Raw genomic sequence first — 15,304 nt, 5'->3', positions numbered from 1 at the left:
TCCTGCATTTTAATAAGAATCTCTACCACAAGGAACCAAGAAGTCCTCATTTAACTTTTACATGAAGACATTTGGTGGCCAATATATATGCCTGAAAGGAGGCAGACTGACCAATATCCCAACATCTACTCCAGCAAAAACCTGTCATTTGCATCAGATTGAATAATGATAAAGTAAACCAATGAACAAGTACAATAGCTTTGATGCCAGATGTACACAAAGAGTCAGCCAGTAGCCCACAGACGGTAGGATATGGGGCAGGAAGCAAAGATAGCCCCAGCATAGGCACAGAAAATTGTAGTCATCCATTGTGACCACAAATGGGTCAGAGAAATGTGTAGCCTAGCCTGTTTAACTGTGTCCAAAGGCAGCAAAGGTAGTTATATCCTGAGAAAACCCCAGGGATGTCGGAAACCCAGAGTGGGAACTTTGAAAGTCCCAGGGAGCAGCAGCGTGGCAAACCTCAGGGGCAACATGGTCTTTAGCACTCTGACCTGAGACATCGTAGAAGATCTTGATAATCTAGCATTCTGAACCTCAAAGATCCAGGGAGCCTTAACACTGGAAGGTGGAAGTCAGCACAGGAGCTCAAGCAATTCAAAATGAGACCAAGTAGGCCTGATTTCCCTCACCCAAAATCAGTGCTGGAGACAGAGTACAACCTGGGCACAAAACCCAAATTCAGATACTAAGGCTCTGGTTTATCTGAGCAATTGGATGGTGTTGTATGGTGAGGTGGTACTAATATTCTGAAAGGAGGTAGGGGAAACAAGTTTTTTTTTCAGAACCTTATTTTTTTCAAGGGGTATTGTAAAAACTAAATAAGAAAAACAGAGTTCCTGGGGGTCATTTGGTTCTGTTATGAATATTTTAAGAGGTGAAAGAGAAGAGTGGGCAAAAGAAGTATAATAGTGTTGAAAAGAGGAAGATTTAGCTATTTTTCATAATTAGGGTATATGAGAAGAAGAGCTTACAAACGTGGAGTAAAAAGGATAGGTAGAGTAGATATCAGAAGAAACTCACTTTTCTCTGAAATGGACAAAGGGCTGAACAAACACATAGAATATGGTGTAAAAAAACATCAAATTCAATATGGAAACAAGTGGGGATGGGATTATTAAGGATAATGATGAGGAGGGTATAGTTACAAGTAAAACAACCTTCCTAAGAGGAGATTAAAAAAAAACCCAACTGGAATCTTAGGAGATTCCCATCAATTGAAGAATGGGTGAACAAATTGCAGTAAATGAATATGATAGGATATTATTGTGCTGTAAGAGATGACAAAAGGGACAGTTTCAGAGAATCCTTGGTAGGATGAACTAATTGACACCGAATAAAGTGAGTGGAACCAGGAGAAAAATTTACACAAGGATGACACATTGTAAAGAAAAAAATGTCTTTGGAAGAGTTAAGAACTCTGATCAATTCCAAGACTAATGATGTCTCCTGAATGCCTATGTTGAAGCATCCTCGCCTTCTGAGAGAGGTGATGGAGTCAAGGTGGATAAAGACAATTTTTTTGATATGCCCGCTAGGGGGATCTCTTTTGCTTAACTATACTCATTTGTTGCAAGAGATTTTTTTCCCCCTTTCTCTTGATTTTTGAATGGGAAGCTCTGTTAGGGAGGAAGGGAAAGTTAGCAATAATGGTGCTCCCTCTCCATTCCTCACAAAAAAGGCCATTGAGAAGTTTTACACTGCACAGATGAGAAGAGAAGGAAGTTTAATAGGGAGAATAGAAAAGCAGGACAATTTTGAAAGCATTGTGAAATTTATTATTTACTTAAAAAACTCAAGCGATATCAAATAGAAATGGGGATTTTCATATACTTTTGTGTTCTGCTGTGGAAATGCTCGTTTTGGTATTTAAGATCAGGATAAAAAGAATACAAATTTTAAAAGACCTTCAAGTGAAAGATAAGCCACTATTACACAAAGCAACCCATTTCACTTTTGAATAGCTCTAATTGTTATGATGTTTTCTCTTAAATATATTTTTGCCTATCAGTAACTCCTACTCAGTCCTTGACACTATCTTTTGGGGTCAAGCAAAGCCAAGTCTAATCTCTTATGTGGTAGCTCTTCAAATATCTCAAAACATCTTCCCAAACCTTCTCTTCTACCCCATTTCTTTAAACCGTGTTCTTAACCTGAGGCCTGGGAACATGATCTTTTTTTTTTTTTAATATCTTGATAATTTTACTTGAACACAGCTAGTTTCCTTTGTAATTTTATTTGATTTAAAAAAATAAGCATGTTTTAAATGTGCTTGATGCTGTCATGCAGATAGTTGTTCCAAACTTGTTTCCCCTCCTTTGTCCCTTCCCAAACAGTTTTTAACCAAATTGTCAGTGGCAGAAGGTAGTTCTGATTTTTTTAACTGGGAGAGGGAGGTCAGAGAAAGAGAATAGTTTAGCAACAATGATGCTCCCTCCTGCCCCCACTAAAAACAGGTCATTGAAACATTTTAAAATGCACAGATGAGAACAGAAGAAAGTTTAGTTGGAAGCACAGAGACACAGGGTTATTTTTGAAAGTACTGTGTGGATTTTATGTACCACCTTCTTGATTATGAATAATGTCCAGAAATGGTTGGAATTTATCTAATACATACTAAACAGTATTCGACTGTTAAATTGGACTAGTGGTGTCTGAGGTTCTCTCCAACTCTAAACTTTTTACACTTAGATTAGCACTAAACCTTTTTTATTTCTGGGTGGTGATTGTTTTAAAATGAAAGAGATGGCTTGGCACAGGCAATTATCTAAAATGAGAAGAAATATTTTTTGAAAGTACGCATATAGTCCCATTTTTGTATTTTTGATCTCCAGGAGTCATTGTGAAATGATCCAATTTGGTTTTGCCTTCATAATTTGCTGGGTTTCTGCTTGCAACTTATCTGCATGATAAAAAAGGAATAATTATCACTTGGGGAAACACCCAAAACAGTATCAGCAAATAGATTCAGAGGACTAAAATATGTGAATGCTTTTGTCTTAATAGACATTTAAATACATCTGTAGTGCTTAAAATTCCAAGCCTAAAATTAGGCAGCACCCTTAGCCTCTGCCAAAAACAAAGTTGGAGAGTCTTTCTGCAAACGGAAATGGAGATGTAGCTATGGTCAGAAAGAATAGATTCTGACAGATTTCTGTAGTTTCTCAGGTCATTACAGTTCATACTTTGAGTGTAAAAAAAAAACCCTGTGAATAATTTACCATGTGAAATGAAACCACAGGAAATTTCATTCAAATGATGGTAAGGGTGATATTTAACTAAAGTGTAGGAAAATGGAGAGTTGAAGTCAGTCTTTAGGAACGATAGGAAATATTGTATACAAGTATTGTAATACATCCTAAAACAATAGGCAAACTTGTTAGGCATTATATTGTAATTAGTGTTAAATACTCCTAAATTAATTAATTCATACGTGTAAAGTCTGTGTTTTGTGGGAAAATTGTTATGTGTATTCTAGGGCTGCAGGCTAATGATCAGGTTCATATTAGAGTTCTGACAAATTTTTAAGAATTTCAGATACTATTAGTAAGCTGCAATTTATGTAAATTAATAAAAATATGTAGTGTAAAAATAGCCCTATGAAATATGCTTGGTTTATGAATTAATTAATGAATGAGACAATTTATAACAACATTATTTTAATGATTATTTATTGCATCTTCAATTTTATTATCTGCCTTCTTAAGGATTAGGTTCTTTTCCATGCAAAAAATTCTCCTTAGTTCTCCTTAGTTTTAGGAAGAGAAATGGTAACCTGGGGAGAGGTTTATCCAGAAGAAGGCAACCAGTATAGTAAAGAGCTTGGAGTTAATGCTTTGTGATCAGTTGAAGGAACTGGGGGAGATTATGCTGGAGAGAAGACTTAGAAGGAATATAATAGTCATCTTCTAGTACTTGAAAGGCAATCAACCTAAAAAGGGATTAAAGTTTTTATTCTTGGCTGCAGAGGGCTGAACTCTGGGCAAAGAGCAGGAGCTGCAAAAGGGAAAATTTAAGTCTGATGTAAGGATAACTTTCTGGTAATTTTTTTTTCTACTTGGGAAGGGAGGGAAAGAGACTGGTGTGTTCCTTGGGGTTTATCAATGCAGCTCAGAAACTTCTCTGCAATTTATAGCCTTAAAGAGATGTCTGGAATGCTGAGAAGTTAGGTGACTTAAATCTGGGGCCCCATAACCTGAATGTATTAGATGTCCAGGTTTGAACCTGGGTCTCTCTGATTTAGAGGCAAGTTCCACATTCATGTGTGGATAGACATCTGTAATAACATCTTATAATATAATTCTATACTTAGTAATATTATCTTATTATTTATTTATTTATTATTAAACTCTTCATAATTATTTGTCCACAAGGTCACTCTTTCTCTAACTATTAGATACACTTAAAATCAGGACAGGCTGTCTCAGGGAGTAGCATGTTCTAGCTTAGTGAAGTTCTTCAAGAAAAAAAAAACCCAGTACTGAAATGGCAACTTGTCAAGTATGTCATTGAGAGGATTCTCAGATATGGGGTGGGTGGACTATGTGTGGCCACTGAGGATCCTTCTAACTGAAATTTGCATTGCTTTTCATTGGATTTTTTTGGGGTAAGTAAAGCTCTGGTTTAGGAAAAAAAATTGACTAGTGAAATGGAAGGAAAGTTGAAGGCCAAATGGCTGAGCAAGCCCAAGCTCACTCAAATTACTATTGTCAGGTTGAAAGATGGTGAATGCAATTCTGGGTACAAATTGCTGACTTGTTAAAAGAAAATAGATGGATACCATGGAGTTGTTGTTGAGGAGAATTTGCAGAAGAAAAATGAGAATGTTTGTGAAGCAAAAGCTACTACATTATCTGTCTATAATAGTTTTCATTCCCATTAGTGTAAAGCTAATGTAATTAAATAACTGCAAGCCTGCTAATAGGTTAATAAGTCAACAAGCATTTATTAAGCACCGATTACATGCAAGGCCCTGTGCTAAGTCTCTTTACCCCACCTGTCTCCCCAGCCTAGGCCATTCTTCACTCAGTAGTCGAATTGATTTTCCTAAAACATAAATCTGACCATGTTATGCTTCTGTTCAATCAACTCCAGTGACTTTCCATCTCCTCTAAGTTCAAATATAAAATCATCTGTTTAGTTTTTAAAGTTTTCCATGACCTGATCCCTTCCAGCCTTTCCAGTCTTTGTCCATCTTACCTCTCCTCCAGCCTCCACCCCTAAATTTGCTAGCTAGTCACACTGGCCCCCTTGCTGTTTCTCAGACAAGATACTCCTATGTGTTCAGTTTCTGATACTGTACCCTTCACAACTCCTCTTTATTCTAGTGCCTTCCATCTGTTAATCATCTCCTGTTTGCCTTTATATACTGCTCGTTTGTATATATGTACGTGTTTCTTCCTACCAGGTTATTATCTTCTTATCTCCTTGCCTCTTTTTGTATCCCCAGTACTTAGCACAATGCCTGCTACATAGTGGGTACTTAATAAATGTTTATTGATTGATTAATAGTCCCCTGACCCTCCAGAATCACAACAATCAACAATTATATATTAAATACCTACTGGGCATGACACTCCATCTCCCAGCTCTGGGTGCTTTCTCTCTGAAATGGTTTCCCTCTCTCCTCATCTCTGCCTCTTGGTTTCCCTGGCTTCTTTCAAGGCATGGCTCAAATCCTGCCTTCTATAAGAAGCCTTTCTCAGCCCTTAATTTTAGTGCTTTCCCTCTGAGATTATCCCCAATTTGTCCTGTATAGATTCTATTTTTACAAAGTTGTTTGCCTGTTATCAATCCCCCTTCCCCCTTAGACTATAAGCTCCTTGAGGACAGGGCCTCTCTTTTGCCTTTCTCTGTATCCCTAGCACTTAACACAGCCTCTGGTACATAGTAGGTGCTTAATCAATGCTAGTTGACTGACTGACAAAATTATTAGACTATAAATTCCATGGAGGCAAGGATCGTGTCTCACTCTTCTTTGTATCCCCTAAAGCAGTTAGCACAGTGCCTTCCTAGCACATAGCAGGAGTTTAAAAAGTATTCATCAAAGGATGGAAAGAACTACTGCAATTACTTGTATGCTGAGATTTTGGCCCACCTATTAAACTCTTATTAAATAAACATTACATTTGATACTTGAATATGTTCTTTCTTCAAAGGATGCCTTATCAGTGTAGATGCTCCTTCCATGTGGTTATATATGGAAGCCTCTTTATGCCTTTTCACTTAATTCATGAAATTAAGGTTTCTGTATGTCTTGTTAATTAATGCCTCCATTACAGAGAGTTTTCCTTTGAGAGATCCTTGGGATTTCTGCTTAAAATTCTACTGAGGAGTAAAAGTTCATGATTTAAAATATTTAACTTTGTGAAAACTATGCTTTTATCTTAAAGTGAGATGGGGGAAAAAGGTAACTTTTAGTTTTCAACCCACATAAATCTCTTTTCAGATTTTGCTTAAGCTATAAAAAAAGTTGATAAGATGCCATTTAAACTTTTTCAATGTAGACGTTTTCCCATAATGCCAATGTAACGCTTGACCCCAAAGCAGACTAAAAGGCACTTAACAATCCAAAAGAATTACGTAAGTCTTACAACATCTAAGTGTTTTTTTCAAATATCTATAACTTTGTCTCTCTGCAGATATTGGCAGCCTAACTTTATTTTGTCATTTTGCCCAGTTTGAAAGGATGTTTTTTAAACTCCAAAATTTCCTTCATGTCAAAAGACCAGATAGAGTATTATGTAGAAAGTATAGGTTTGTATAAAATCTTGGCTTCTGTTATAAGTAGGCATTCTTGCTGTTTTCCTTCTGAAACGGAATTATGTTATTACACAACTCACTTTTTTTCAAAGTCCACACTCATGTGTGGATACATGTCTGTAAGCTCCTTGAGGAAAGCAGAGTATTGGTTTTGTATTTCTATCCATAGTGCCTGGAATATAGCAGATATTTAATACATGCTTATTTTTTATTATTGAGGATTAAGTAAGTGAAAAGTAATAATTGGTCACTAATTCAAAGCTGTAGAAGAAGTGATAAGAGTGGTGATAAGTACAGATTTATCATGTCAGGGATATTTTTTGGGGGGATTTATGGCAGTGGAAAGAATAAACGTAGATGTAGGTGTTAGGAAGATCCACCCTCACCTCAATCACAAAAGGCCCAACATAAAGATCAAATCAATAATAAATCAAGTTAATTAGGTGTGACTAAATCATTAATCAGTTCAAAAGCATCACAAGGTCATAAAGACAGATAATGTCACACAGGAACTATCTTGTGACTGGTTGAAGGAGAACAAGTCGTGCATCTTGGGCTATATATAGAAAAACAACACCAGTCAGTCAAATGGAAGAGGGCACCAAATCCAGGAGCTGAAGATTCTAGGTGCTTGAGAGAGAGTTAGTTGCCTTTGAGGGGAGAAGATAATATTTCCCTGTCTTTCCTCCACTCTTCCCAAATGACCATGTTACCTGAGAGATTGGACTAGTACACATAACCCATTCAACTCGGACTAGAGAGAGACATGTTGACTATAAAGAAAACATTTCTTGAGAAAAAGTCAAGGTGAATATCTAGAGATAGAATTGACCAGGTTATGACCTTGTGGACTTTAAAAGGCAGAAACACTGGAAGTCTCATTAACATCAATAGCAGTATCCACCGAATCTAGCAGCACTATCCTAGAGTAGTGGTGGCTGGCTGATGGCAAAGTCAGCACTGAGGGCTGAAAAACACATGAAGAACCAACTGGACACATTGAGAAAAGGCAGATTCATGACGCTAAATTGATAGCTAGCATTGATACAGCCCTTTGAAGTTTGGAAAACACTTTACAAATATTATCTCATCTTACTCTTAAAGCAACTCTGGGAGGCTACCAGCAGACAGATGTGAAATGACTTACCCAGGGTCACACAGCTAACAAGTGTCAGAGACTGGATTTAAACTGAGGTCTTCTTGACTCCAGATCTACAACCTAGCTGACATCGACCTTTGGAACCCAGCAAAGAGCTATATCTAAAGCTTTCATGAGGCTTTTATAAAGGGAGAAAAGGACTATTGCAACCAGGAGCTGAATTACCTTTTCCTCGCATACATGAGTGCTTTACCACCTACCTGCTTTAAATTTGAGACCACTCTCCCTTGGGACCTTGTATTGTGCAAGGGGAGAGCACCTTCCAACCCCAGTTTTGAGGGGAGTTTTCATAAAACTGTCCTTGGGACAGCTAGGTGGTACGGTGGATAGAGTGCTGGGCCTGGCGTCAGGAAGACCTGAGTTCGAATCCAGTCTCAGTCACTTTCCTCTTATGTGATCCTGGGCAAATCACTTCATCTTTGTTTGCTTCAGTTTCCTCATCTGTAAAGTAGGGATAATGATAGCACCTACTATATCACAGGGTTATTGCGAAGATCGAATGAGATAATAATAGTTAAGTGCTTAGCATAATGCCTAGCATATTGTAACTACTACATAAATGTTAGTTATTATTATTACTATTATAATACTTGTTTCTAAAAGCTAATTACATCTGGCCGATAATCAATGGGAGGGACACGGGAAGGGGCTCATCAATGAGAATTCTAGAAACTCCTAGCTCCTCAGCATTTCCCCCAGAACTATGGGGGCAAGGCAGAGTCGTAGCTTAGCTGTCTTCTGGATATTAGGCATTCCAACGGGAATAGGAGCTGGGAACGTAGCCTTGGAGGATGTGTTGAATAGGAAATGGAGAAACTAGGACAAACTGTGTTGTAGGCACCAAGGGCAAAGTAGAGATATTGGGTTAAATGGATTGTAGAGACCATTGGAGAAGACAGGAGGAAACAAGGGGGAAAATAGATCTGTGGTAAGGAAGGCAGAAGAGAAGGATATGCCTACTTCGTAGAACATTTTCCTCTCATGTCTTAGTATTTATTTTTCTTTTGTTTTTTTTGGGGGGGTGAGGAAATTGGGGATAAGTGACTTGCCTAGGGTCACAGAGCTAGTGTCAATTGTCTGAGGCCACATTTGAGCTCAGGTCCTCCTGACGCCAGGGCTGGTGCTCTATCTACTGCGCCACCAGCTGCCACAATGTCTTAGTATTTCTACACAATGACTTGTCCACAAAATCTTTTAGTTTTCTTATGTAATATATGTTATTTTTTAATCTAGAAAATAATTAAAAAAACAAAAAATCAAACTTGTAAAGATATTTTTGAATTGTTAAGCATAAATGAGTATTCTTCTTCTTCTATAAATGGGAGGTGAGAAGCAGCATGCCATGGTGCTCTAAGAGAAAAGAGATATGTGAATATTATTATAGATAAAGGTGATATCAATATTACTGAGGATAAAGGTGATCTATGAATATTATATTCTCCTATAAATTAGAGGTGAGAGGCAGCATGATAGTGGATAGAGAACTGTCCTTGGAGTCAGAATGATCTGGGTTCAAGTCCTGTGTCTAACCCAAACTGGTTGTGTGACTTTGTGAGTCACACAGGGCCCAGGCATTTCTTTAATATTATAATTTGCAGAGCAGGTTCATAACTGACTTGATAGAAGAAGTTTCTTATTTGCTACAATGTCCATTCTTGAAATTACAGGTCTTATAAAAAATTAGAGATAGAGAAAATAAATTAGGTAGTATTTTATTCTTGCAGCCTTGTAGGAGGTGGCATTTTGCAGAGAAACCTGAAAATATTAATATATCACAGTTCAAATTACAAAATTACCTCAATGATGATAACGAGACAAGGATCATCATTCAGTGCTCAAGCTCTTTGATGCTGTACAAAATGCCAGCTTATCTTTTTCTTCACATTGAAGAACAAATAATTGGCAAGAAGAGAGGCAATATGGCAATGTTAATGAGAGGTCTAGCTATGTGGTCAAGATGACCCGAGTTCAAATCTCTCTTTTGGTATATCTTAACTGTATGATCATGTAAATCCTCTAGGTTGTGTAAATAACATTTTAAGACAGAAATTTATAAGGTACGGAAAATATGGTGGAAAGAATTTCCCAACTGTATCTCTCCAGTCTGCTGCCCAAATCAGATGGGACTTACCTTTGGTCTTCCAGACCTGGAAGCAGGAGCTCTAACTCACTTATTAGTCATACCAGAATCTTTTTCTCCCTTGATAATAAGACAAATGTGTTTGAACATTTTCAAGTCAGAAATTCTAGTGTATGGGATAAATTAGTGATTAATGAAATTCACCTTATTAAATAATAGTCACAAGCTGTGATTTGGGTAATGAAGATTGGAATGTGATTTGCATCTGCTATTATTTCCTTGAGGGCAGCTAAGTGGCTCAGGGAATATAGCACTGGACCTAGAGTCAGGAAGATTCATTTTCATGAATTCAAGTGCAGCTTCAGATATTTACTAGCTGTGTGACCCTGGGCAAGCTTGTGTGCCTCAGTTTCCTCATCTGTAAAATGAGCTGGAGAAAGAAATGGCAAACCTCTCCAGTATCTTTGCCTGGAAAACCCTAAAAGGGGTCACATTTCCTTGTTAAGTCATTCTTAGCCTTCTCTCCCCAGTTCTGTATCTTTTCACGTAAGTGCTGTTTCATCACTCAGGCAGGACTGAAGATAGCTCAGTTTTCTTTTTTCTTTTCTTTTGGTGGGAACTGGTAAAAATAGCCCCAAGGTTCCATTTGACTTTGCTATTCCTGACCCTTTGGGGTTTCATTTAAAGCTTTCACATTTTAATAAAACTTTTTATGTCTTAAGTTCTCAGAGCTGTTATGACTACATGTGGCAAGTCATCAACAGAACTGTCTAACAGAGAAACATTATTCAAGTAGGGGTAAATGTCACGATAAGCCTGTTGTCTTATGCATTTTTAGAGTTATTCCTGGTTGCTGATCCTTACTGACATAAATCAATTTACTTTCTTTAATGTTTTGAAGTGGGGTTAATAGCATTCTAAAACTTCCTGTGTTTTATCATGTCACCAAAATCTTGAAAGGTTTATCTCCTTGCTAGTGCCAATACTTATTTTTATTGGGGGTAGAGCAGTAGCAATTTTATGCGTTTAAAACTTTCATCTTCTTTTCTTCTAATCGGTTAAGTGAACTCAATAAGAGGTAATGTAGGTGGTCACAATAACTTCAAAAAGAAGGAAGTAATGCTAAATTCAGTGCTCTGCTCTAGGCACATATTGTGTGTGTGTGTGCATATCTATATATGTGTGTGTTTGTATATGTATGCATATATATGTATACACACCTCTATCTACATATCTGTCTGACCACCAAAGAAGAAGACACCAGCCATTAAACATACATCATGCTTTTAGGCTAAAGAATAAACCACTGGAGTAATCTAGAAAGAGACAACTGAAGCCTATATGGTAGTCAACAACCTTTTAAAAGTATTTGGCCAAGTTGCTGATCCCTTTCCTTCCCGTGTGGTGGTAGAATGTGTCTCCAACTCTTACAGAAGCTATAAAATCATATGCCTGCTAGCACTTCTTCCAAGCAGGGAAAGGCGTGTCTGTGTGTAGTTGATTGTCTCTAACAGAGAAGGGAGTAGATACCAGTGGCTGACTCTGCAATGGTGGGAAGAGGGTATGTGGCAGGGGATGCCAATGTGAATAAATAAAATCAGCTTAGGTTGCTGTCCCTAGGTCTAAGCTAAAAGAATGATTACAAAGATAAAGGGGTTCAAAGGAGTCCACACGTGGCAGAGGAAAAACTGACAATAGGCTAGATTTACAGAGCAGAAAATGATGAGTTTTATTTTTTTTAAAAGAAATCCCAAAGGGTAGAACATTTCTAGATCTTAAGCTATATTGAGTAGCGTGGTATGGCAAAGACAGAGCTGGCCGCAGAGTCAGGAAAACTTGTCTCTGACACTGACTGGGTGACGTTGGGCATGTTACTTATCCTCTCAGAGTCCCCAGGCAATTCTCTAAGATTATAAATTGCAGAGGGAAGGTATAAATGCATAAAATATAAATGCACTGCATAAATAGAAGATGTTATTGACCAGGAGCTTCCTATATAGGGAAATCACTGGTCCTCTTCAAAACAACAACAACAAAAAGCAGAAATCATAAAAATTATTTGATATTGGTTAGAAAATAGGGAAGTTGACCAGTGGAATAGATAAAATAAGGAAAGATCCAGGTGCAGTAGAATAAAGCAGTCCTGTGTTTGTTAGAATCCCAAAACACAGACTCCTTAGGAAAGGATTATCTGACAAGGACTGGGAAAACTGGAAAGCAGTTAGGCAGAATTTAGGTTTAGATCAGAATTTTGCACTGCACATAGCAACAAGCTCCAAATGAATACTGAATCTAAATAGAAAAGATAAATTATTTTTAAAAATTAAAGGACAACTGATGAAAATACCTCTCACAACTGTGGTTATGAGAGGTGTTTCTTAACTGGGCAGGAGATAAAAACAATCATAAAATATAAAATAAACAATACAATACAATAAGAAAAAATAGGCTTTGCATGAATGAAATCAATGTAGCTAATTACATTAAGATAAGGAGTAGAGTGGGGAAAAAATCTTTGCATCAGAATTCTTACTATCTAAGATATATAGGGAACTGCCTCAAATATATGACCAAAATTTATTCCCCAATAGATAAGTGATTAAATGATATGAATAGTTTTCAAAAGTAAAATTGCAAATGAGCACCAACCATATGAAACACTTTTCCAAATCACTAGTAATATGAGAAGTGCAAATTACAACAATTTGGGGGTTTCACCTCCTCTTTCCCAAAGTTGCAGTGATAAAATATAGGTATAGCCTATATTCATAAAATTCTGGTTTTTTTATTATTTTGATTAATAACATCAACTCATATTTATATATCACTTTCAGGTTTATAGAAGAGCACTTTGCTTACAATAACCCTGTGATAGGTAGTACAAGTGAAACAATTCCCATTTTTTCAGATGAAGAAACTGAACCTCAAAGAGCTCAAGTGAGTTGCATAGCTAACAAGTGTTTAGAGCTAGATTGCGAGTCAAATGGTCTTTCCACTACATTGTGCCTTTCAAGTTCTAAGAATTGTGGGTTTAATTAGATTAAAAATAATTCAAGTGCTTACTGTTTACAAGGCTCTGCTGATACACAAACAGATCTAACATTAGGTATATGGGTTCGTGACAAAAATCTGACTATCTTTAAGTGTTTACTAATAGTAAATAAGAAATATACATAGCTGATCAAAATTTCCAAGGCTGTTCTCTTTTCTCTGATCTGCTAGATTATGGGTTTCAACACGTTTCCTTTGGGAGAAAGGATTGAACAAGATGACCTTGGCCCTAAGGTATAGAGCAATAGGGAGTGCTATTATTTCAAGCCTTGCATCTCTGGATACTCTGGTAGACAGCATAGATTTTATATGATTGGATATTTCAGATTTATTGATACTAAAAATACTAGTAGATGGAGGACAGAATTATTTATTTTTCTCATGTTTGATTTTTCATTATGTAAAACATCAAAGTCAGAGCTCAAGGGTTGATCATCCAGTTTTATTTTTTAATTTCTAGGCAGAATTTGTTTTTTCACTGTGGCCTCTTGGCAGAAGTAATAGAAAGTGCCTTTTCCCCCTCCTCTTGCAGTCCTGAAGGGATTAAATTCTTTATCAGCAGTCCTATGTCTTCATAAGTTTTTAGCATACTTTCTTAAGGGCAAGGTAGATTTAAATAGGACTCTTTGCACATGTCAGGATTTGGGAGCCCAGAATTTTTAGATTAAAATGCTGTATGATTTGCATTTAGTACTCACTTTTTACATATCACATAGCCTTTAGACAGTCAAAATGCTGTTACCAGCTAAGATGAAATTGAGTTTTTTTTTTTTACTTGATAGCTGAGGAAAAGGAAGGAAAGAAGGTTGTAGCAATGGTTGAGGGGTACTTGGGAAATTCCAGGGTTTTGTTTTGAAGTGTGCATGTTGATGCCTAAGTGGTAAAGCATTTTTATTCAACATTTATTCAACAAACATTTAAGAGTCTGAATGTACAAGGCCCTGTGCTAGGGACTTGGGAAGATAAAAAGATTAAATTAAACCTGGTTCCTACTCCATTCAGCAGCTTACATTTTAAATGCAAACTGTCCCCAAAGTCTTGATGAAGTTTTAGGGTATTAAAGTTGAAAATTGCACTAAGACTTTTGGTATACTTCATATATCTCTGTGTAGATCTGAATGAATAAATGAATGAAGAAGCTTTTTATGTAGTTAATGCCTTCTCTTGTAAATCAATAAGCATTTATTAAGCATCTTCTATATACTCGGCATTGAGGTAGGTGATAAGAATGCAAAGAAAAAATGGAAAAAGTCTTTGTGCTCAAGGGGTTTATATTCTATCACTCCCTGGTGGAGTACCCTTGGAGTTAGGAAGATCTGGGTCCATATCTTAACTCTGACACTAGCTTGGAGGTTTTCAAACAGAGGCTGGATGACTGCTTGTCAGCCATGTTATATTGGGGATTTCTTTCATGTATAGGTTGGACTAGATGGCCTGTGGGATCTCTCCCAACCTCAAATTCTGTGATTCCATGATTCTTTGTGACCATGGGCAAACAATTTAAACCTAGTTTCAGTTTCTGCATCTGAAAATGGATATAAAAATACTCGTGGTATTTACCTCATCAGGTTGTGAGAAACAAATGGAATAATGTATGGCAAACAGTCAAATTTAAAGGCCTACATACAATTCAGCTACCATTGTCATTGTCAATGTCATCATCATCATCATGATCATTGTTGTTATTATTAAGAAGCTCACACTTTCTTGGCCCCTTCTATTTTACAAAGGCATATTACTTACTCTAGAACTCCTTCATTTATTTGATTGATGCCTTTCTGGTACAGTTCCTCCTAATTTGCTAAAATTCCTTGCTTTGGTCTCTTAAAAAGCTTTGAAAATCTTGTTCTGTTAGTGGGGAGGAAAAGGGTATGGGATAGGGAGAAAGGGTAGGGCTGGAGCTAGCTCTGGCAGATTTAGCTGGTACTTGTATGTAAGCAGGGAAAATCATTAGGGGAGTGCAGATGTCCTCTTTAAATAGGCGGATGCTGGATGACTTGAAGAGGGATGCTGTCCAGAGTGAGAGTACAGGCAAGGTCAGAGAAGGCTCATGGGATCATGGAAACAGTGTTTGGTGGTGGTCTCTGTCTCCTGGGTATTTTATCCTTTGTCTCTGCATCTGCGTGGGCAGCTGTTCTGGCAGGCCTCTGGGGGCAGGCTTCCTGATAGTGTGCGTGCTTCCTGGCTTGTCTCTGCAGTCCACTAGTGTGAAGATGTCTTGTTCCAGAGACCAGACACCAGACACAGATCCC

This window comes from Trichosurus vulpecula, chromosome 2, assembly GCF_011100635.1.
Source record: "Trichosurus vulpecula isolate mTriVul1 chromosome 2, mTriVul1.pri, whole genome shotgun sequence".
Taxonomy (NCBI): domain Eukaryota; kingdom Metazoa; phylum Chordata; class Mammalia; order Diprotodontia; family Phalangeridae; genus Trichosurus; species Trichosurus vulpecula.
Note: the sequence above shows the minus strand (reverse complement) of the source record.